Source organism: Pantherophis guttatus, chromosome 3 (assembly GCF_059756535.1).
Source record: "Pantherophis guttatus breed Tessera chromosome 3, ASM5975653v1, whole genome shotgun sequence".
Taxonomy (NCBI): Eukaryota; Metazoa; Chordata; class Lepidosauria; order Squamata; family Colubridae; genus Pantherophis; species Pantherophis guttatus.
The window spans coordinates 79,820,835-79,845,110 of record NC_142065.1 but is presented as its reverse complement, the minus strand read 5'-3'; the positions used below and the strand labels follow the sequence as shown (position 1 = coordinate 79,845,110).

The window sequence follows — 24,276 nt, the reverse complement described above, 5'->3', positions numbered from 1 at the left end:
TCCAAAGAAGATAAATACAAAGGAATAGCTACAACAGCTTTATACAAGCTCTCCTCAGCTGCATGATCTACTTTTTCATTCCCTAAAATATCCTCATAAAGTCGAAAAATCCACTATCTGTGATTCTGTATTCAGAAATCAAATTGATTTACCAAAAGTTTCTTACATCTCACTCTTCCATTATGGAGGGCCACCGACCTTGTCAAAGAATCAGATAATATTACAGCTCTTTCAGTTTGGACATCTATTCTAACATCAACAATACTGCCGTTAATTTAGCTGACATATTTGAAAGACAATCCAAAAAAAATAATATAAAACAACTTAAAAAGCTGCTCTTGCTTTTCTAAATGCAACACCTTTAGTACTATCAGTATAAATTGAATAATATTGATTTCAACATCAGATGTATTCAAGAGCCGAAATTTAAATTCAATAGTCCCAAATCGTGTCTTCTTCCCCAACCCCTATAAATTCATTTCTACCATGAAGAATATCAACATCCATGCAGGATAGAAAGCAGCCCTCTTACAAAGTGGATTATATATGTCTAATTTAGCAGAATTTAACCAAGAACAGCCTTTTGCAACATGGGAATCAAACCCAGCATTGTATTTTCCCTCAAATAGTAAATTCCCAGCACTTTGCATACAGCAGAGTTATATGGTTAACTATGTTATGTACCACTTCTAAATTTTATATTTAAATGTTGGAAGGCGGGATTAGATTTATATCCCAGTCATTTCTAGGAATTGAAGGTGGTCTTATTTAAGATGATCACAAACTCAGGAAGCCGTTTTAAGCGAATTAGACCATTAGTTTCTAGCAGCAATATTTCTTACTCAGGCTGATTTTAATGGAAGTCTTTCTTTTCACTATCTGGAGAAGTTAGGGAATAACCCAAGGAATTTGTAAGCAAGATATGTTTCATCCACTGAACTGAAGTGTAAAGACAAAGTGGGGTTGGTAATAATATTTGGTCAGGCCATACTACATCACCCCACTAAGAAGCTGAAATGATCCTAGACAGCATGCAGAACAGCTAGCACAGGTCTATGTGAACTGGCAGCCTGAGAATCCAATCTAAGAAGGGTTTGTTTAGCATATGCCTGATTAATTTGTCACCTTAAGATATCAACAACTCTTTAAAGCCAAAATAGAAAAGAAAGAAAAACACACAGTAGTAACAGTACTGCTTTAAATCATTTATTACCATGAATAGATGTATATAATATTCCATCTCTATGGGCTGAAGATAATGGTTAAGATGATATATTGGTGACTTACCTGAAGAAATATTTCCAAGTGCAGTGAAAATAATGGGTTTCTAATGATGTTCCCTAATGGAGAAGTACATTGTAAATTCTTCCACAAGAAATCTACATGAACTGCTTGGAGCTGGTATTACTTGTCAAAAAGTGGTAGGAACATCTTACCTTATTTCACCTCATGAAATTAAATACCATTAAAAATAAATTGCCCTAGACCACATTACAGCAGTCCCTGACTTACAGCTATTGGTCTAACTATCAGTTTGAAGTTATAATGGCCTTGGAAAAAAGTGACTTGAGATCCATCCACAAAGTTGCAATTGTTGCGCCACCTTCATTGATCCTGACATTGCAATTTGGGTTGTTATCAACCCACTCGCTTTTACGATAGTTACGTCTTGCACTCATTTGGTTGTGATCTGAGACCTACCCAGCCAGCTTCCCAGAATAAAAATTCATTTGGAAAGTCAGATTTGCTTAATGACTGCATGATTCATTTAATCCCACGATTCACTTAATGGCCAAAGTAAAAATGGTCATAAATGTGACAACTCATTTAGTGAGTGCATTGGTTGGTGACCAAAATTTCAGTCGTAACTGGAGGACTGTAAGTGGAGGAATACCTGTAAGACATGAAAACATTAGCAGGCTATCCTCAAATATATAAATAACTAGTGGCTGCTGTAAACACTTTACCATAAATAGAATTGGACTAATGAATCAGTATTTACTAACAATGTCCAAAGTATTTATTTTCTCCAACAGCAAGTAAAAACATTTTGAGATAAGAATGCAAATAGCACTGCTGATAGTTTATGTAGAGTGTTATTTTCACACTCCAACACACACACCTGGTACTCTCTATACTGGTAAGCAAAGTCAGCTAAGACAACTCCAGCTGGGTTTTGATATCATTAACTACAATTTAATGCAGCAGCTGTCTGGAAATTGGAGGTAGTGATCTGAAAACTTTAGTTTTATTACCATCAGATAACCCACTCAAGTATCACATTTGTATATATATACAAATATTTATATACGGAACCTAGAAAGATGTTGAGTGGTTAATTTTCAATTAAATGTATTGTTAAATGCCAGCATGAGCAAACGCTATAATTTATCTTATTATATTTTTACTCTGTGCATCTTTTATATAGCCATTCTGGACTTCAAAAGAAAAACAGGTACATTTTTAATTAATACAGCTTTATTACAAGATATCGTAACACATCAAACCTTGTGTGTGTGTGTGTGTGTGTGTGTGTGTGTGTGTGTGTGTGTAACATATCATAACACATCAAACCTTTTAGACCCCTTGGAAATATATGAGATGTTCTTTTCTCTTTTAATCTTTATACTCTGTTCTTTTTCAGACTGTTTTTCAGAATATTTAAATGAATAAAATTTATTAAAATTTTAATTAACATCTAATTTAGTGTTGGTTCATTTTGCTTATATACTCTGCATAGCAATCACAGCTGTGCAGCATAATATATTTATCACCCCTCCTTTATTTCCCACATTATGAATTTTAAACTAGGACATTCATATTTATGATCTGTGGTACGGTCTAATGCCTATGCGAAGTATATACAAATGCCCAGAAAAAGATGCTACTTCCTCGTTCTACTGATGTCTATGTCTCATAATAGGAATTATAATGTTTAGAAGGAAATTCTGAATCACTAAGCATGGCTGTTACATGGCTTTCTACAATGTTCCACTGCATGTGACAACCTGATGCTTCTTTTCTGAGAACTGAATGATTCATTATGCATATGCATTGTGAATCAATATTCTTTTTAGCAGGAAATCACTGGCATGCATTAGAACCTGGCGTGCAGACTGCAAGAATTTCAAAGTTACTAACTAGAGCTTTGGGAAAAATAGCCAGCCATGTGTACAAAATGCACTATGAAATGGGAACCTGGCTCACAGAGGTTATCACTTACTACAGATAATTAGGTCAAAGTTTAATTAAAAAACACACAGCTGGTCTTTAAGTCAGGCTCTTTAAGTGCACATCCATGCAATTACACATATATAGTCTGCATCTTCATAGAAGCTTATTTATAATAAACCGAATTTATTATAATTGGGTTTGGGGAGGGGGGGAATTCTTTTGTAAATGTTTAGAAGTATAGTTCTTCCCCTCTGTTCCTAAGATAAGCACTGCAGTTGTTGATCCAGCAAGGAAGGCAGGGAAGTATGGGAGTTGACTACATATGCATCTTTTAAAAAATAATGTTGTATCATTGTGTATCACAAAGTAGCAAGCAAAACATGCTTTTTAATTGATTGAAGAAAATGATCCAAAGCTAAATAATTGTTTGTGTGGCAAAAGTATACGAACCTCTAGGATTACAAGTTCATATGAAGGCGTGATGGAATGTAGTAGGCTGATTTCCCAGGAGGGAGGGAGTGCACCCTAGAAAAATAGAAGATCGCTCACTGCAGATATTTTGTGTAGGAGGAAGAGCCCCTCCTGATACTTCTCAGAATATAGCAATAGCACTAGCACTTAGACTTATATACCACTTCATAATGCCTTACAATCGTCTCTAAGCAGTTTAGAATCAGCATGTTGCCTCCAACAATCTGGGTCCTCATTTTAACAACTTCAGTAGGATGGAAGGCTAAGTCAACCTTGAGCTAGTCAGACTCAAACTGCTGGCAGTCAGCAAATTAGCCTGCAATACTGCATTCTATTCATTGTGCCACCACAACTCTATGGTAGATTGTAGATGTAGATAGTAGAGTACTTAATCTGGCAAAATTCTGTCTTTAGGTGAGAAAACAAAAAAGAACTTGGCTTAGAAAAATCACCACATGTCATTCTTGGTTTGGGACCTGACATAAAGGGCAGATATTTCAATGAATGAGATGTAAATCAGGTGCAATATGAGAGGTCCTGTGTTATTTAAAGAACAGAAATCTGTGTATTTCTGTGTACTTTCAATATCTAATCTTCACAACACAGGTGTATGCCCTTGAACAAAGGATATTTCTAACACCAGTTGTAGATTCTCACCAGGCTGGACAAGGTTACAAAACTATTTCCAAAAAGTTTGGACTCTATTATTCTGCTATCAGATAGATCATGGACAAATAGAGGCAACCAAATACTAATGTTACCCTCCCCCAGAAGTAAATGACTAACCAAGATATCGACAACAGTGTGTAATATTGCAGGAAATCTCAAAGACACCCACCATAACATCTAAGGAACTAAAGAGGCCTCTTTTGCATTGGCAAATGTCAAGGTTTCTTGAGATCACCATCAGGATAACACTGAACAACAATGGGGAACATGGCAGGCTTGCAAGGAGAAAGCCACTGTTCTCCAAACAGAACATCACTGCCCATCTATAGCAATAGCACTAGCACTTAGACTTATATACCGCTTTACAATGCTTTACAGCCGTCTCTAAGCGGTTTACAGAGTCAGCATATTGCCCCCAACAATTTGGGTCCTCATTTTACCCACCTCGGAAGGATGGAAGGCTGAGTCAACCTTAGAGCCTGGTGAGATTTGAACTGCCGAATTGCAGGAAGTCAGCAGAAATAGCCTGCAGTAATGCACTCCAGCCACTGCACCACCGAGGCTCATCTATAGTTTGTGAAAGATCATGTGGATAAGCCAAAAGGCTATTGGAAGAATTGGAAGAATATTCTGTGAGATCAGAATAGAACTTTTTGGTTTGAATGAAAAGTGTTGCTTGGTGACAGACAAACCCTGCATTGCAGCATAAAAATCTTATCCCTGTGATGTTAGTATGTGTTTTAGGCCTTATTTATATAAAAATGTTTAAAATATAAAACAGTTCGCAAGCTTTTAGCACCAATATATCTCTGGATGCCTGGCCTTACAGAGCTTGAGCAGAGCTATTCCTTGGAATAACACTATTGACATGAAAACCACCCTTACAGAACGTACACAGAAAGGCTGTGGTGGACCCAGTTTAGGCAACTATGCTATTTGCCTATGCCAGGAGTTTGCAACCTTAAACACTCAAAGAGACATTTGGACCCATTTCCCACAGAAAAGAAAACACCAGGAGCCACAAAACCCTTCCCATGCCTGACTATTTCTTGAGCAGCCACAAAACTAGCATATGTAGTTGAATTAAATGTTTTGTTTTCTTCTGAAACTTTTCTTTTCCTGGATTTATCCATGGTTGGCCTACCGGGGGTTGAAAAGCTCAATAAATTGCGTTCTGGCTGGTGTCGCATATTGGCGGTTGTGATGCATATTTTCAGTGACAGGGAGCCACAGCAGAGGGGTGAAAGAGCCACATGCGGCTCCAGAGCCGCAGGTTGCTGATCCCTGGCCTATGCTAATAAGAACCTCTAAGAACAAATAAGAGACAAAAAGCATAACAATTCAAAGGCTCATGTAGAATTCCATACATCTTTCTGCCTGAACTGATGACTACAGTACTAGAAATGCCACATTAAAGAATACCAAAATTATGTCAGTTAGAGCCAATGGCTCAATTCTATTGTAGAGCTGGACATTTTGTTGGGGAAGATATAGTAAATTCATTATACTTTTATGAAAGTCTTTGTTAATGGCCAAAAGAAAACATCTTTCCAACATCTTTCAGAAATAAATATTCACTGTGAATAAGGGACAAAAAGATCTGGGTTGAGAAGCACACCATAGGAGATGGCTCCACAATGGCAGGAGTAATTAAGTGCCTTTCAGCTTTTGTCTAGAGGACTATCCACTTGTGGGTGCTCCTGGAGTCCTGACAGAGCCACTTATAGCAAGATGTGAACTTTTCAGCGCTCATCTTAGTAAATGGATGGCTGTAGAAGTTTATTAAGAATATGCTTTATATTTAAAAAGTCTGTAGGCACAACACAGTGCTATTATTCCACACAGACTGTTTAAATGCACAGCTAGTAACAGCTTTTCCCATACCCATTTATACCCACTGGGTTTCACATATCCAATTCTGTAAAATGTTTTTCATTCTTGTTTTGTTTCACAAAATTACTGCAATGGATTTCATCCATAAAACTGTCAGTTTCTATTTGCTCAGGCAGAATAAAGCCAATACTATATATTCTAAAAGAAATACCATCAGGCCTAGAACACTGGATAAGCTTGATCAAAGTATACATTAGCGGTAAGGAAAGAATTCTCAAGAACATTATTGCATTCAGCAATGACAAGCTGTAATTTTCTCAGAGTTTATTATCTGACAAACGATAGTGTGGAAAGAGGGAAACGACTCAAAAGATAAAAATGCATCTGTAAAAAGAAACACACCAGCTGGTAAAATAAGTTGATGCTCACCAGGGCTTTGGAGAGTTAATCCAGTTCCACGCCAGATTAAACTTCTAATTAAAACAGTCTTCCCTGTCTGCATATGATAATACATTCTGGCTGAAAACCAGTTCTTTTCACATACAAAGAGATAAGTCTTTCAGCTTGATCAGAATACAAATATTGAATGTTTCAATTATATTTTGCCTAGGCCCTACTAGTATCCTGTGTATCCATTCACACATGAACACACAGAACCTCACAACCAATTTCAAGATAGTGAAGCTTTCTTTATTTAAGAGCAATAGCTCTGCTATCTAGTAACTATGCTTCTGGGTCTTGCATGATTACTAGCTTATTCCAATGATCTATAATCCTTTTCACTTCATATTTTCCTTGCATGAAACTGCTCTTGGATATTTGACACTTCAAATTAAACAAAACAAACATTAGGAATTACCACTTACCAGTTTATGAATATTTAATTTTCAAAAGAGGACATACCTGTGTTCTTCCTTTAAACTGTAGCTTTCTTGTAAACTTTCAGTATTTTTCTTTAATGTCAAAATATTTTAATATTTACTGTTCATTTAAAGAGCCAAAGAAAAATCATGTTCGACCCAAGAGTGAGGAATTTAGGAAGGTTCTTTATATGCTAGAGATAAGGTTATGTGTTAGCCTAGACCCTATATTGAGTAGGAATACTACAGTTCCCCCAAAATCTGTCTTATTGCCTGATTATTCTGTCTGCACTAACTGAAGCACTAACTGCAGCCTTCTATTAAAGTAAGATTTACTAACATACAGGTAGTCCTCGACTTATGACCACAATCGAGCCCAAAATTTATTCTGCTAAGTGTTTTTTATAATTTGTTACTTGAGTTTTGCTCCACTTTACAACCTTTCTTAATACACTTGTTAAGTGAATCACTGCAGTTGTTAAGTTAGCAACACGGTTGTTAAATGAATCTGGTTTCCCTCTTGACTTTACTTGTCAGAAGGTTGCAAAGACTGATCACATGACTGCAGGACACTGCAACGGTCATAAATATGGAAGAGTTGCAAAGCATCCATATTTTGATCATGTGACCAAGGGGATGCTGCAATGGTCGTTAAGTATGAAAAACAGTCGTAAATCATTTTTTTCAGTGACATTGTAACTTTGTAACTAATGGTCCCTAAATGAACTGTCGTAAATCCAGGACTACCTGTAATTAGAGATAGGGATGTGCTGACTTTCAGTTCTGGAGCCGTTCAAAGAAGACCTTTTATGCTGCACTTATCAACACCTCCTTAAAGAAGTTGTAACCTTTCCTGGGTTCACATGGTAGACATGAGATCCCAGAAAAATAAGTGCTTGAGGCAAGAAGCAGCTGAGACCATGTTAGGAGCAGGCTTTAGTGCTTCAACATTTTTCTAGAATTTACTAAACAGAACCTAGTCCTGTATGTGAAGCCTGCCTAAAGCCATCTATCTGAGTAAATCTAACTCTGCTAAATGCTGACTATTGCTCCTAGGAATGTGCAAAACAATCAATGCACAAAACAAAACATGCATTCAGAAACATGTTTATGGCTCAAATATAGAGAAAAATAGACATGGTCTAATCTAAATACAGTCTTCCCAGGCAAAAATTTCGGGGGTATAACAGCAGAAAGAAGTCAACTAATCCGGCAGCTGAGGAAAGGCAGGGAGTAGAAGGGAAGGGATGGTTTGCAGCCAGTGGGAGAATGGAACGGGTCATGCTGGGATATCAGTGGCAGAGGAAGGAGGGGAAAGGCAAAGCTTAGAAGATGAGGGATGGCGAAATACACAACTTGGCACTGGCCGTGGTTGACAGAAGGATCGTTGGTCTTACCTGATACGTTCCTTCTCGTTGAGTGGAGACAGCAGCCAGCGTGGGTAGTGCCCATCCAATCAGCTTGAAGGACTGAGCCTGCCAATGATTTTTAGTCCCGCCCTGTTGCTGGGCATGCCCAGCTTTTGGTGAAGACTGGAAGACAGGCTCGGTGTGTGGGACAAAGGAAAGGTAAGGACAGAAAGACAGAAAAATTCCTATGTCGATTCCAGCGTGAAGAAAAAAGGGAGGGTCTGGCTGCTGTCTCCACTCAACGAGAAGGAACGTATCAGGTAAGACCAACGATCCTTCTCCATTGAGAGTGGAGACAGCAGCCAGCGTGGGACATACCCAAGTTCACTGTCCCGATGTTAGGGGGGGATCACGCTGGATTGCAATGTCCTCTCCGGCAACAACCCTTTGTAGAACCCGGCGTCCAAATGAGGCTTCGGCCGATGCAAACTGGTCGAGTTTGTAGTGTCGGATGAAAGGACTAGGAGAAGTCCACGTGGCCGCCCTACAAATTTCCAGCAAGGAAGCCTGTGTCGCCCAAGCTGCCGTCGTAGCTGCGCTGCGGGTGGAGTGAGCTGTTAATTCTGAAGGACGCGGAAGGGATCTGACATCATAAGCCGTGGCGATAGTCTGGCGAATCCAACGGCCGATGGTGGAAGACGAAACCTTACTGCCCTGAGAAGTAGGTAAGAAAGAGACAAAGAGGGACTCCGTACGTCGGAAAGGGGCCGTCCTCTTCAGGTAAATCCGCAGAGCCTGTCGGACGTCAAGGGAGTGCCAACGACGTTCCCGTGGATGGGAAGGGCGAGGGCAGAAATTAGGCAGGATAAGCTCTTGGGTACGGTGGAACACAGAGTTGACTTTCGGGACGAATGTAGGGTCCAAACGGAGTACCACACGGTCCCTGTGGAACACGCAAAGGTCAGGACGAGTGGACAAGGCAGCAAGCTCAGATATGCGGCGAGCCGAAGTAATGGCCACTAGGAAGGCAACCTTGCAGGTGAGGAGTCTGAGACTGGTAGACTGAAGAGGCTCGTAAGGAGGACTCGTAAGAGACTGCAAGACCAGAGGAAGATCCCAGGTGGGGTAGCGATGCAGAACCGGAGGACACAAATTCTTTGCTCCCCGAAGAAAACGGCGGATCAAGGGGTGTTGAGCCAGAGACGACAAGGATCCGCAGGTAAGGACCGAAGATAAAGCTGCGATGTGTCGGCGGAGAGTGTTAGGGGAGAGACCCCGGGAGAGACCCTTTTGCAAAAACATCAGGATATGTATGATAGACGGGTGAAGAGGCCTGACACCGGCCTGATTGCACCAGATACAGAAATTCCGCCAGGTGGCAGAGTAAATGCGTTCCGTGGAAGGCCGTCGGGAGGAAAGTAAGGTATGTACTACATCTGCCGGGATTTGTACCTCTCTCAAAGTGCACCGCTCAACCTCCAAACGGTTAGATTGAGCCAGGCCGGGTCTGGGTGCTTCAGGGTGCCTTGCAAGAGAATATTGTCCGAGAGAGGGATGCGCCACGATGGGGTCACCGATAGTGACACGAGGTCCGCAAACCAGGGTCTCCGAGGCCAATGAGGTGCTACAAGGATCACTTCCGCTCGCTCGGATAGAATCTTGCGGATGACCCTGGGAAGGAGAACCATCGGAGGAAATGCGTACAGAAGGCCCGACGGCCATGGAGTTCGAAGGGCGTCGACGCCGGCCGCTCGAGGATGTGGGTACCGGGAAAAAAACAGCGGAAGTTGAGTGTTCTCGTGAGTTGCGAATAGGTCGATCACTGGATGACCGAAGCGAAGAGACAGTTCCTGGAAGAGGAGCGGAAGTAGGCGCCATTCCGCATTGTCTATCTGCCGTCGACTCAACCAGTCCGCTTGAACATTCTGTACCCCGGAGATGTGTTCCGCCCGAAGTGAACACAGGTGGCGCTCTGACCAGACCCCCAACGCGACTGCTAGGGTCAGAAGAGACTTCGACCTGGTGCCCCCCAGTTTGTTCAAATGTGCCTTTGTGGCAACGTTGTCCGTGAGGACAAGGACGTGGGCACCGGAGACCAGATGGCGGAATGACCTTAGAGCTAGAAACACCGCCTTCAGTTCCAGCCAATTGATGGGATGTCGAGCTTCCGGGGCTGTCCAAGTCCCTTGAGCCAGTTGACCTTGGCAATGGGCCCCCCAGCCCAGAAGACTGGCATCTGTCGTCACCACCACCCTCGAGGGTTCGAGGAAGAAGCAACCTGCCGAGAGAGCAGGGGAGCGCCACCAGCGGAGGGATCTTCGTACCGCAGGGGGGAGTGGAATCGGCTTCAGTGAAGTGCCTCTGCCGGCCTTCTGTAAAGGCAAGAGAAACCATTGTAGTTCCCTGGCATGAAGCTGAGCCCAGGGAACGATAGCTATCGCCGATATCATCTTACCTAAGAGTTGAGACAAGACATAGGGGGAAACCACCCGACTCCGCTCAACCTGGGAAATTAACTGCCTCAGACTAGCTTGCCTATCGGGAGAAAGAAAAACTTTGCCCTGAAGAGAGTCAATCAGGGCACCCAGGTGCACTAATCTAGTGGAGGGAGAGAGATGGCTCTTCTCCAAATTAACGGAGAAACCGTGAGCCGCTAGCGTCTCAACTGTCAGACGAATATCCAAGGCAGCCTGCTGCACAGAAGGAGACAATAGCAGAATATCATCTAAATAACACATGAGGCGAATTGAACGTAGACGGAGTCGAGCCGCCAAGGCAGCCAGTACCTTCGTAAAGGTGCGAGGGGCAGAAGAAAGACCAAATGGGAGAGCCCTATATTGGTAGTGTGCTCCGTCATAACAAAACCTCAAAAACTGTCTATGGGATGGGAGGATAGGGATATGAAGGTAGGCCTCAGTTAGATCAATGGAAGAGAGGAGGTCGCCCCTCCGAACACCGTCCAGAATAGACTTTAAAGACTGCATTTTAAACTTTCGGTACACTACGTATCTGTTTAAACGTTTGAGGTCCAGAATAGGACGCCACCCCCCTGAAGATTTTGGGACTAGAAACACCCTTGAATAGAATCCCGAACCTTCCTGACCGGGAGGCACAGGTTGAATAGCCCTGATAGTCAGAAGATGCTGAACCGATGAATCCATAAGGGACCTCCTGACGGGATTACGAGAAATCGGACAGCAAACAAAGGTGTGAGGGGGGGGGGCAATAAATTCAATGGCCAACCCAGATCTTAAGGTGGCCTGGACCCACTTGTCCGAGGTGGATTCTTCCCAGATAGCGGCAAAAAGAGCCAATCTACCGCCAATGGGAGGATCCAGCAGACAGTCAGCGACAGCGATGGGTGAAACGACCTCCTCCTCCTCGAAAGGGCCGCTTAAAGTTAAAGGGGCGCCCTCTAAATGACCTATCAGAAGAACCCCGCAACCTGCTGAAAGACCCATCTCTCCTAAATGAGGGAAAGGGAGAAGAAGAGGAGGACCCCCCATCCGCACCTCTGGAATAAGAACGAGAAGGGTAAGGTGAGAAACGGGGCGGTCCTCTCCGGAAAACAGCTGCTAACACCTTCTTTTTGTCCCTAGTCTCTGTAAGGAAAGGATCTAAGGCGTCCCCGAAAAGCTTAGTGCCTTTAAAGGGAACCGAAGCTAATCGCCACTTGTGTCTGGCATCTGCCTGCCAGTGACGGAGATACAACAAACGACGAGCCGTGACTGTCGAAGCCAAGGATTTTGCGGAGAACCTGGCAGCATTCAGAGTAGAGTCCGCAGAAAATTGGACAGCAGCCACAATTTTATTCAGGTCTTGTCTGATACGAGTATCACCGGGGGTTAGCTTCTCCTGTAACTGACGCAACCAAAGCAACGTTGTCCGATTAAAGAAGGAAGCCGTAGTGGTTGCTTTAATCGCCCAGGAGGAGCTTAGAAAGGCCTTTTGAAGAACCTGATCAGATCTGCGTTCATCAGGCCGAAGACCTTCGTCCGGCTCGCCCGGGACATTGGAGTTAGGAAGAAGAGCGGCTACTGGAGCATCCACCGAAGGGATTTGAAGAAGAGCCTCGAGATCCGAGGAGACTTGAAAGTTTCTCTTGTCATTAGAAGAAGGTAGGGGAGCAGATGCTGGGGCTTCCCACTGTCGTTTCACTACGTCCAGAAAGAGAGGAGGAGTAGGAACGGATGTGATAGGTCTAGCTGGTTCCGCGAACATCGGGTCCAAGGATCCAGAGGCAGATGAAGGGGGTACCGGATCAGCGTTAGGAGAGGAAAGACGGGCTGTGTTAACCGCCTTGAAAAGCAATGATTTGAACAAGGCTTGAGGGAAAAGACCTGTGAAAGCCGGCTGATCCGGGGGGAGATTCTCATCCTCCGACAGATCAGAATCAGGATCTCCTTCTTCGATAAAGGCTGAAGGATGACTGTAGTGGGAAGAAGTAGGAGAGGTGGAGCGAACTGAATGTGAGCAACCTTCATCACTGTGGCCCGCTGAAAGGGGGGAAGTCTCTCTCACTGAACCATGTTGACTGGAAAGACCCGAACGGGCGGCCAAGGACCTTTGAACCGCCGCCTCAATCATTTGTTGCAGTTGATCTGGAGGGACGACTGAATCCAAGGCGCGGGCAGACACAGGGTCAGATGACGGAGCCGTCTGCGTCGTTGCTGGATCAGGAACTGGTTGTTGAGCCACTGAGTCAGCACCCCACAAATTTTCCTCGGAGATAGTCACTGGACAATCTTGCAGAGACAGCTGATCAGGAGAAGGCGAATGTGGTACGGAGATCGGAGGTGGAATAGAAGGGGCAGGAGGTTGAGGAGGGAGGGGAGGCAACTGAGCACATGCCTTGTCACACAATCTGGTCAAAACTTTGTCTCTACGTTGTTCCGCTTTGGAAGAAGAGGATGACAAGTCACGAGAGGAAGACTTGTGATGAGAACGTGAGGGCTGAGAAGATCTGGACTGAGGCCTAGAATCTTCCATGGGAGATTGCTGGGTAGCAGACATGGAGTCTGATTGGCCAACTTCACGTGCACTGGCCTTCCGGCCGTGCTTGGACTTAGAAAGAGCCTTAGGCATGGCAACAACAATATTGAAGTAACACCCCCACACACCGTTTATATTTATGAGTCAGTAATCAGGTTCTGAATTGGTAGAGGGAGCGAAAGGAACTCCACAGAGGGTATTATTGAATAAATTATCACTTATTGATATCAATTAAGACCAGACCAACTAAATTGGGAGCGAAAAACTCCACAAACTGGAATTGTGGGGGGGGGGGGAGGCCCTTGAAATGTTGTTGTGAGGAAAAACCATCAAATAACTAGACAAATAAGTCACAGATCTGTGACCGTTGTAAATGAAGCACTCTGGTGGGGGCGTGAAGCTCCACTAAATTTTAATGGCCAGCAGCTAACAAACAACTGCTGCAACAGAGTAAGGGGGCGTGAAGCTCCACTGGGCTCAAGTGAACAAACCTCCGGATAGAGCCCTGCAGCACAGAAGGTGGAAGGGGGGGGCGCGAAGCTCCTCAGCTGTAATCTTGCAGTCAGCAATATAATGCGGAGAAAAACGGCCACAAGATGGATTCCAACAGGCCGCAACTGCCAGCTAGTAACGGAGAGATGGGGGCGCGAGGCTCCTCAGAAGAATTATTCAGCCCGCCACGCTCCGCATGTAATTAAGGCAGTCCGAGAGGAGCGGCTGCAAAAGGAAGCGTTCCGGCAGTAAATGAGTGAGGAGGAATGCAGGCCACCAATTTAGTGCTCTCCCCCAACGGCGGCAAACTTTTGAAATGCAAAATGGCGGGCGCCGCTATGGAATGCCTCCCGAAACGGCCGATAATAAACGGAGGCGAAATAAGCGGAAGCGAGAGGGCGAGGGGAACGCTACAGGAGAGAATGTCCCCCGAAGATCAAAAAGTCCAAAAAGCCCTCCCTTGAGGAAATCGAGGGCAAGGAATCCCAAGCCCCTAGCAGAGTCAGGAGAGATCGCTGCTAGCCTAGGCCTGGTTCCTTGCTCAAACTCACAAATACGAAGTCTAGACGGTCCAAGTCAGCCAGAAATATCAGTCAGTGTCCCAGTCGAATCACGAAGGCGAAGTCAAACAGTCCAAGTCCAAATTTTTTGAAAAACACCAATAGTAAAGGTGAAAAATGAGAAATTTTTGGCCAGAGAAAAGTCCCACACACCAGTCAGCGCTGAAGGACTGAGCCAAAAGCTGGGCATGCCCGGCAACAGGGCGGGACTAAAAATCATTGGCAGGCTCAGTCCTTCAAGCTGATTGGATGGGCACTACCCACGCTGGCTGCTGTCTCCACTCTCAATGGAGAAAGGAAGGTACAAGGAAGAATGGCAAGGCAACACATCCCTATCTCTTATTATGTTATGTTATGTTATGCCATTTATTATGTTAAATGGCTTCTAGTATGGAAAATATACCATTTTTAATGGAAGAGCACACACTTTACAACTCAATTCCATATAGAAGATAGAACATATCAGACAGCCCTAAAGAATGGAACACAGGGTAATGGCAGGAAGTGAGACTCTCACTGGTGAGTGGGCAGCAATTGTTTGGAGGAAGTGGGAGAGGAAACAGAGCAAGTGGAAAAAGTAGAAGCAGCAGGGAAAGAAAAAGAATTAGCTGGGTCCACGGCACACTAAATGAACATGCAATTACGGACTCTGGTGCCACCACCAGCCCACTGAACTCTAGCACATTGTTCACGCCTTTCTATTTGGTCTATGAGTAAGCACTATGGTCTATGCATAAGCACAAGCAAAGCCAGAGCTCCATTATCTCACATTCCTATTCTATCCACAGCTTCAGGCTTGTCCAGGCAGAACAGGATAAGCAGGTGATGATAGCTTGGCCAGATAAAGCAAGAGTGTATCAGACAGGACTCCTGCTTTTTGACTACCTCAAATTTACTTATGACCTACACTTGAGTACCCCTGGATTAAAACATAATTTGAGAAATCGTGGATTTTTAATTAGTCATAAGTAACAACATTTAGAAAAATAATTAACATTTACCAGTATATTTGTCTGTAAAATATTCATGTTCCTCAACCACCCATTTTTCCCTTCAAGAGAAGCTCAATATGCCCCCAGATTTCTACTAAGAAGGCTTTTGATCTTAACTATTTTATAACCATACATTTCAAATCACCTAAGAAATTCCAATCTTCATTATACTGCACTGGCTAGATATCTTTATCCCAGCTTGGTAGTGTTAATGTTGTTAACATGTAGCTAAACAACCATTTCAGTTTGTGAAATAGGCAGACTATATTTTTTTTTCCATACACGCTAACATGTACTAAATTATCATGCTAGGTTTTAGAATGCATCTGACAAATTGTCTTGAACTTCATAACTATTGTGAACAGGGTGGATTTGATTTAAATCGAGTTGATTTAAATCACAATTTAAATCATGATTTAAATCAATAGTAAAAAGGCTTGATTTAAATCAACTCGATTTAAATCATAATTTTTAAAGAGCAACTGTCATCTCTGCTACTCCTTTGACCCATTGTTGACTCACCGATAGTCCCAGTGTTGCAGAATATACAGCCTCATGCTACATAACTAAGCTCCATTTCATGCTGAATAAACTAAATTATTTATGTATCTTAAATAGAAAACTATCTTATGATAGATTTTTACCCCAAAAGTTTTTTATTAAAATAAATTCGATAAAAATCAAAAAAATCCGATTTAAATAAAAAAAAATCTGATTTAAATAAAAAAAATCTGATTTTTTTTATTTTTTTAAAAAAAACATTGATTTTTATCCACCCTGATTCTGAATAATGCCAATATTCCAGTATGCCAGTATTTAATATTACTAACAAATCACAATTGTGCTTCTCCTCTTATTTTGGAAAGAGGATTTTATAAACAATGATAATGTTTTATTTGTCTTTTTTTCATATCTTTCATGTCATTATTTCAACTGTTCTTTTTAAATGAAGTTTCAGATATTAAGGATGTAACTATTTTTAAACTATCTCAAATAAAATTACTGTGAAATTAACATGACTGATTTACTTCATTTGCAGATTAAGAAGTAACATGGGCAAAATTAAATGGGTTGTAAGAGGTTATATGGTACTTCAGTGAAAGAGCTGGAAGAGATATTATCCCTTAATTTTGATATTAAATATCTTTGGTGATGTTTGCTTGCATAATATAGTAATAGTAATGGAAACTGTATTTTTTCATCTTCTTAATAAGTTTCAGTAGATGAAAAAGTCTTATAATAAATATGCAACACACCATCATTTATATCCCCAGATAAACAAGACCAAATCAGCATTACTTAACTTAATTCTGCTATTTCAACCACACTGGTAGAATACAGGAATGGAAGAAATAATATTATAAATGTGGTTATGATTATACATACCGGTACTTATAATTAAAAATGGGAAAATATACATTAAAAAGACATGTTGCAAACCATTCTGGCAATTATTTTTGATGAAAAAGAAAAGGCATAAATCATATTTATTAAAAATATATATCCCATAAATTAATGTTTTGATCAAGTCATAAACTGATAAAAATAAAATGGCTTTCTCTAGCGTTAGAGAAAACATCTGCCAATCTTATTTTTTCATCTCTTAGTCTAGGACTGTATTGTGAATGCAAACTGATTTATTAATTTGTTTTTGTTCCTATCGCTTTGGCAAAGTATCTCATTAATTTTTTTTTTTAAAGTATTACTAGAGATTTACTATTCCATTTCAGTTGCACTCTAATATTTGCTCACCACTAGAGGGAGAGTCAAATCATGCTTTATAAATATATATATATATTGCATTTTATCAAAGAACTATATGCGTACGTCTTATCTTTAGTCTTCTATTGACTAGTATTTCCAAACATGCAAATCCTGATCATTTTTCATCTTGAAAAAGGTTTCTGCATTAAATTCTGCACAGAGACATAGTATGAAAGGGCTTTAGCAGCAGAATTTGAATAAAGATTGTCAGGCAGCTCAAAAACCAAGAAAGATACATGGACTTATTTCTGAGTATAGTAATTTCCTTTATTGTTCTTCATACATAGACAGAAATCTTGCCAAGCTAAAGCAACTATTTATAACACTATAGATAACTTTGAGAATCACTATAGAGGACCCTTTCTTACTCTCTGCCTCCCAATCAACCATTTCATGCTTTGCTTCCTCTTTCACTCTAGAATACAGCACCTCCCCAGTGGGAATCCAGACTACATTCACTACAGATTTATTTTTAAGTGATATTCAAAGTCATATTCCCAAGTAAAGTAATGACCTTAATAATAATCAGGTGATGCGTTTAAACCATGTTTCTTTAAAGCCCTACAGAACTTAAAATCATTTATTTATTTATTTTATTTTTATTTTATTTTGAATTTGTATACCGCCCTTCTCCCTGAGGACTCAGGGCGGTGAACAGCCAAATAAAAACATCAAATACAAATATTAAAATACAGTTAATATATATATATAGATTTGGCCCCATTAATTAAAACGATAAACAAAACAAAACAATTAAAAACCCTTAAAAAGAATTAGGGCAGCCCGGCTTGTTGGAAAAAGAAAGTTTTAAGGGCACGGCGGAAGGCACTGAGGTCATGGATTCTCCTTATCTCAGGGGGCAACTGATTCCAGAGGGTGGGTGCCCCCACAGAGAAGGCCCTCCCCCTGGGGGTCACCAGCCTGCATTGTTTGGCTGATGGCACCCCGAGGAGGCCCTCTCTGTGGGAGCGCATGGGTCGGTGGGAGGTCGTCAGTGGCAGTAGGCGGTCTCGAAGATAGCTAGGCCCTATGCCATGCTATTTGATGGACTGCCTCTGCCCAATTACATCCATCCAACCCACCACAGCAGGAAGGCAAGGCAGGTTGTGGGTCTAACTCTCAAGGAAGTACATTTGGTGGCATCTAGGAAGGGCATTTTCTGTGGTGGCTCCCTCCCTTTGAAACATCATTCATACAGATATGAGATTGGCTTCCAGTCTGTTGCTTTTCCAAATGCCTAGAAGACATGGTTTTGTCATGGGGCTTTGGAACCGAATTTGGAGCCTATCAATTAATTTGTTTGACTCTGTTGTTGTCACTACAGTGGTGGGGAGAGGATAAATTTATTAATTTGTTTATTAAATGTATATACCCCTGTCTTACTATTTAGGGTGACTCTAGGCAGATATCCTGATTTTTTTTAACTCTGGATTTTTAATGTTATACACCACCCACAGTCACTACATGTAAGCTGGACAGCTATATAAATTTGTTTAATAAATATCCTAGGATAGCCTAACTATTAAACAAATCCAAGAAAGACTCCATGAACTTAAAACAAATAGATGTGTCATACAAAAAGTAATAAAGAGGTTTCTTTATAGTATTTTCATTGTTATTTGTTCCTAATGAAATAGGCATTCAGCACACATGAAGAGGAATGGAATTTACCATTTCTATTGTTTAGTTTTTGAAATTAACATTTCAGTCACCCATCCATTAACTTGGTCTAGCTGGACAAGCTAGGTTTGAGTTCTAGAAGAGTCCATGTGAGATACCCACCAAGCAAACCATCTCATTCTGAGTTATAGTTCCCAAATACAACAATTCTCATCTGCTGTACCTGTGTAACTTCCATCAAAGCTTGGATAGTCTCAGCTTCTTGGTTAGTCCCATCTTTATATTTATACTTCTTGGTACTTTTTCACCATCATCCAGTTCACATACAGCCGTCTGTTGTTTAGAAAATCATCTTTAATTGTGCTATTAATGGTTTATTTTGCCATTTTTGTTAAGAATCATAGCTTATTTTGAGAACCATATCTGCTGGTATCTTTTTAGAAATTTTCACTCTGTTCTTTTCCATAGAATTTTATGTCCTTAGACCAATTCTTCTGCCTCTATGACCTGGTTTGAATGGGTCACATATATTCTTTGTTTCATGCCAATTCATACTTTTACACTTTTTTTGAGAGGCAGCGCCTTTCGGGTCAGTTTTTGGTTCCCTGTGGCTTCTTGAACAAGTCTCTACAATTCTCTTGGCAAAATTTCAGAAGTGGTTTGCCTTTGCCTCCTTCCTGCAAGACTGTGACTGGCTCAAGGCCACTTAGCTGGCTTTGTGCCTAAAGTAGAAGTAGAACTCACAATCTCCCAGTTTCTAGTCTGATATCTTAACTACTACACCAAACTGGCTCTCTTTACACAAATATATAGTACAAAGCTACATAACAATATGACATTACAAAATAATAACAATTCTGTAATATACTAGCATTACAATATGCAGTACTATTATCTACATAGTAACAATGATATACAACCTAGTAACCCAATTATTTTGGTTTCTCCTGTAATGTTCATATTGCACACATTCAAACTGTATAGCTTTAAAAATGCATATATTATTGTTTGTATTTATAGCATGATTTCACCAGTACTGACTTTTTCTGTACAATACTCTAGATGGCTAATTTAGATGAAAGTCCTATTAAAATTAATGGTTTTCTTAAAGATAAGCAAAATTGCACCCATAAGAAAATTGGTACTCCTAGAAAGTTCATGAAAAGTGTGCAAACTAAAAATGAAAACACCAACTGCTACACTTTATGGAGAACTTTCTGTTCTTGTTGTAACCCTTTGGTGGATCTTAAAGACCTTGGAAGTTGAGAAAAAAGGATTAATTCTTATCTCTCTCTCTTCAGGATGAATCAGTACAGCTGTCTTTCAGCTTAACTATGCTCGTTGTTAAAGACATTATAGACAAAATTTGTAAAATTGAAGAGAAAAGCAATAGCTATCAGATCTCTGTTGGCTAAAGACAAGCTAAAGCAAATTCAGATATTAGTTTTTTATCAGTTTTTTTAAGTAATCCCAAATAGTCCTAAACTATCTATTCTTTAAAAAAAAATCCTATGTGAATTCTCTTTACTCTAGCATTGTTTCACAAGACAAAACCACCATCTAGTTAGATGTATGTGCTTTATATAAGGTTTTTTTCCATCATAGTGCCAGTTTGATCTGGTGGTTAAGGCACCAGGCTAGAAACTGGGAGACCATGAGTTCTAGTCCTGCTTCAGCCCTGAAAGCCAGCTGGGTGACTTTGGGCCAGTCATTGTCTCAGCCCAATTCACCACATAGGGTTGCTGTGGGGAAAATGGGAAAAAGGTGTATTGGATATGTTTGCCACCTTGACTTATTTGTGAAACTAATAAAAGGTGGGAAATAAATAAATAAATCTCATCTTGCCAATCTTTATGGTTTGTAAAACTGTAATTACTCCCGTTTTCAGAGAACAGAAGATCATCATCGAAAATCAATATGCTGTTAGTAACTAGACCACTTTCTTATGTTTATTTTTTTTTTAAAATGTGTGTGGGTTTCAACACACATGAAAATTCATGTAAATCCTGAAATATTAGTGGCAGGATGCAAGTTGCACAGCTCATTACATGGTATGAGCATTAAAACAGAAGACCAGAAATTAAATACCTTTTCAATATACTTGATTACTTTTTTAAGGGAGGGGGAGAATACACTGATAAATCCCCCTAAAAAGCAGAGTCTGGAGAAGATCTCATATCAAGCTGAATGAGATGACAAATGTTGAAAATGCAATCTCTCTTCCATCAGCATAATGCAACCATTTGTCTCTGCCTTTTTCCTATAGCTGTTCTGTCACAGAACAAGCACAAATGCTTTCATTGAGTAGCCTAGGGAATTTTAGATACCAATGGGCTTTACCCATGAATGAATTAAACCAGAAAAGCCTCGGTATGGAATACTTTAGGGTAACATTAATCTTTTCTTCTTAGTGTACTGCATTTTAATGTTTTCTAATTGATGTGTCCAAAGCAACTGCATGGAGTCTGAAAGCTTTATGGTCTAAGGACAGCACATCAGCACTAAACCATCCAGATCTTAATCTCAACTTCTGGGAAAAATGATGTCAGCTGTAAACCAAAAGCAATTTAGAAGTTAGAAACTGTCACTGAATCTTCCAGCAATTTTGGAAAACCAAAAGCATTGGTTCTTCAAAATCCCAACACCCCAAAATATAAGCATCAAATGTTACTGAAAGCCCATAGATTAGTTATACACACACTTACAAATACGCATAGCTGGAAGGGCATTTCAAAACTTGGATTTACTTTCTCAAAACATTCAGCCTTTAATTATCAAGTTAGTTAGAGCTGTTTTGCTAAATGAAAATTAAACTACTTTTAGATATCCTGTTATAGCCACCTCTCCCAGAGCCTCCAAAAAATTCTGTTCAAATTGCATCTTAAGTAAAATGAATAGTAGACAAAATTCAAAATATTTAAGCACTTGGAAGACAATTACAGCATCAACTTTTAGACTTCAACTGAACAGAGAGCAGCTTAGCTTATTTGTTGGTCTAACATAGCTAGTTACTCTAACATGCTAAAAGTCAATAAACTCTTTAAAAGCCACAACCTTCTTCCAGACAGGGAAAGACTGGCCATTACATCAGATCATTGCCTTGATAAATTCTTGTAATGCTCTGTATGAAGAGTTACCTTTAATAGCATCTGGGAAATGCAGTTAATTCAGCATACAGCTGTGAGGCTACTGACCAAGGATGGGTGTTAAAGTTAAAATCTTGCAGCAAAAAGCTGTATTGGCCTCATTCATCTCCAAGCTGAATCATATGTGTTGTTTCTTATTCCAGGTTTTTTTCTAGATTAGTGGTACCCAAATTTTCTGGCTCCGTGGACCAGTGGCGACAGCAGCAGGGTGGGGGGAGAAATGTTTCTGCATGCCCATCTCTTCCATGAACCGGGGATGGGGGAACCCCTGTTCTATCCTGTCTTAGCATAGTTTTTTTCTGAAATACATTGCTTGACTATTAGGTTTTCCGGCATCTGTTCACTTGAGCATAAGGAACTTTAGCTGATGATTTTGGGGTTTCCTTTTAATTCAGCGGCCTTCTGGGGTTCAACAAGCCATAACTGGAAAGAGAATTCCAAATTGTGTTCTGGAGACATAATGGCATCTCCAGGACTCACCCATCACCTATTTCCAGCTTTTTGGGAGGAAGAAAGTCCCCTCTGGCCATAAATTAATAAATTTATCCTGCTCTTTAGCTCATTTATTACTGATGTGATTCTTATTATGCTGCCATTCTTGAATTTATACATTTCTATGGATTTATTGTATTACTTGTTTTATTAGCTAGTGACATTTATATTGAGAATTGGAGAAAATTCCTTCAATAAATAAATAAAAATTAAAACTGAAATCAAATCTGTTCAATATTTTCAAAAGTCTTTTTCTTGCATGGTTTAATCCTATTTAAAAGTCAAAAACAGTAAATTTTATGTGAGGGATTAAAGTCATTAATGAAAGTCTGTATAAGGAAATGAACAATTTTCATGAAATAGTTAAATGCTCATGCATAACAAATTAATGAATTATGACACATAGTCAACTGGAAAATTAATCACAATGCTTGAAAATAATTATGAACAATATAATAAATGAATGAATTATTTCTGTAATACAGTCAAAGACCAACAGCACTGCCTGTGATAAGTAAATAAGGAAGAATAAATTTATCTGGTTGGCCTCAGAGTTTACCGAAAAAGCCACAAGTGTGTTGCATAGATCCCTATAAAAGTGGCAGCACAGCTGAATACAGATAGTCCTCGACTTACAACAGTTCATTTAGTGACTATTCAAAATTTCATTGCTGAAAAAAGAGACTTAAGACCTTTTTCACACTTATGATGATTGCAGCATCCCCTTGGTCATATGACCAAAATTCAGATGATTTGCAACTGGTTCATATTTACAACAGTTACAATGCCCCAGACTCATGTGATCAGCTTTTGAGACTTTCTAACAAGCAAAGTCAATAGTGGAAGCCAGATTCACTTAACAACTATGTTACTAACTTTTAACAACTGCAGTTATTCACTTAACAACTGTAGCAAGAAAGGCCGTAAAATGGGGCAAAACTCACTTAACAAATGTTTCACTTAGCAGCATAAATGTTGGGTTTAATTGTGATAGCAAGTCGAGGACCTGTATTATGCCAACCTTTTTAACCACTCCAAAGCTTAAGAAGTATAGCCCTCATAAGGGATCCTAGTAAATCTGCCTTCCTGTTGTGAGGATAATAAACCAAGTCTGAGACAAGGATAGACAGTTCTGTGACACAAAGACATTTAGCTGGCTGCAGACTTGGATTCCATCTCCAGGACTTAACATTGTTAGTGACTACATTTAATTTACTTTGCCATTCAATGTCCAGAATTCTCTATTTAAAAGAATGAACAGATTCACATTAGCTTGATTATAGTGTGTGGACATTCAAAACTTTGATGAAAAAACACCGGTAAGCAGTTCAGTTTCCTCCTCTGGAACAAATAAAAGCTATAAAGGACTATTAAAGAAGTCAGACCCACTGGACTGAAGTTAAACTTTAACTGGAGATCAAAGCATCTGCAGTAAAAGCCAGCCTCTTGCCACAAGGCAGTGTTAGAGATGTATTTGAGGATCTGAAGTACTCCCTCAGCGTTTTGGAATGTACTGCTTTCTAAAGGAAAATAAGAGGGGCATGAACTTGATGGAGCTCTATGCAAAAACTGAGAGCAACAACTTAGTCTGAAATAGTTTGATGGAGCAAGCAGAAAACTTTCTCCTTTCAAACAGAAGAATATTAAGATACTTGCAGCACTCCTATTATCTAGAAAATACAGTACACTACCCTGCAAACCAATTGTAGACAGGTAAAAATATTATAAACCTAGACTAAATTCCTACAATGCTGAGCTCTTCTCCCCTGTCATTCTAGCTTATGAAACCCATTTCCCCACCTTCAATATAAACATTTATTAGTCTAGACTAGGTGCACAATAATGAATATTAACTCTTAATA

General features: G+C 40.3%; 1 protein-coding gene across 12 annotated transcripts in view; it reads right to left on the bottom strand.

Moving 5' to 3' along the window:
• Positions 1 to 24,276, bottom strand: part of HS2ST1 (heparan sulfate 2-O-sulfotransferase 1) — a 104,765-nt gene that overhangs the window by 34,361 nt on the left and 46,128 nt on the right. Inside the window, exon 1 of one of the 12 annotated variants that reach the window (XM_087889902.1) lies at positions 19,000 to 21,054. The exons of 10 other annotated variants lie outside the window; for them this stretch is intronic. The gene's annotated coding sequence lies outside the window, so the exon portion shown is untranslated. Of the gene's footprint in view, positions 1 to 18,999; positions 21,055 to 24,276 lie in introns of those variants that run through there. One more of the 12 variants, XM_087889897.1, reaches the window with a different exon arrangement.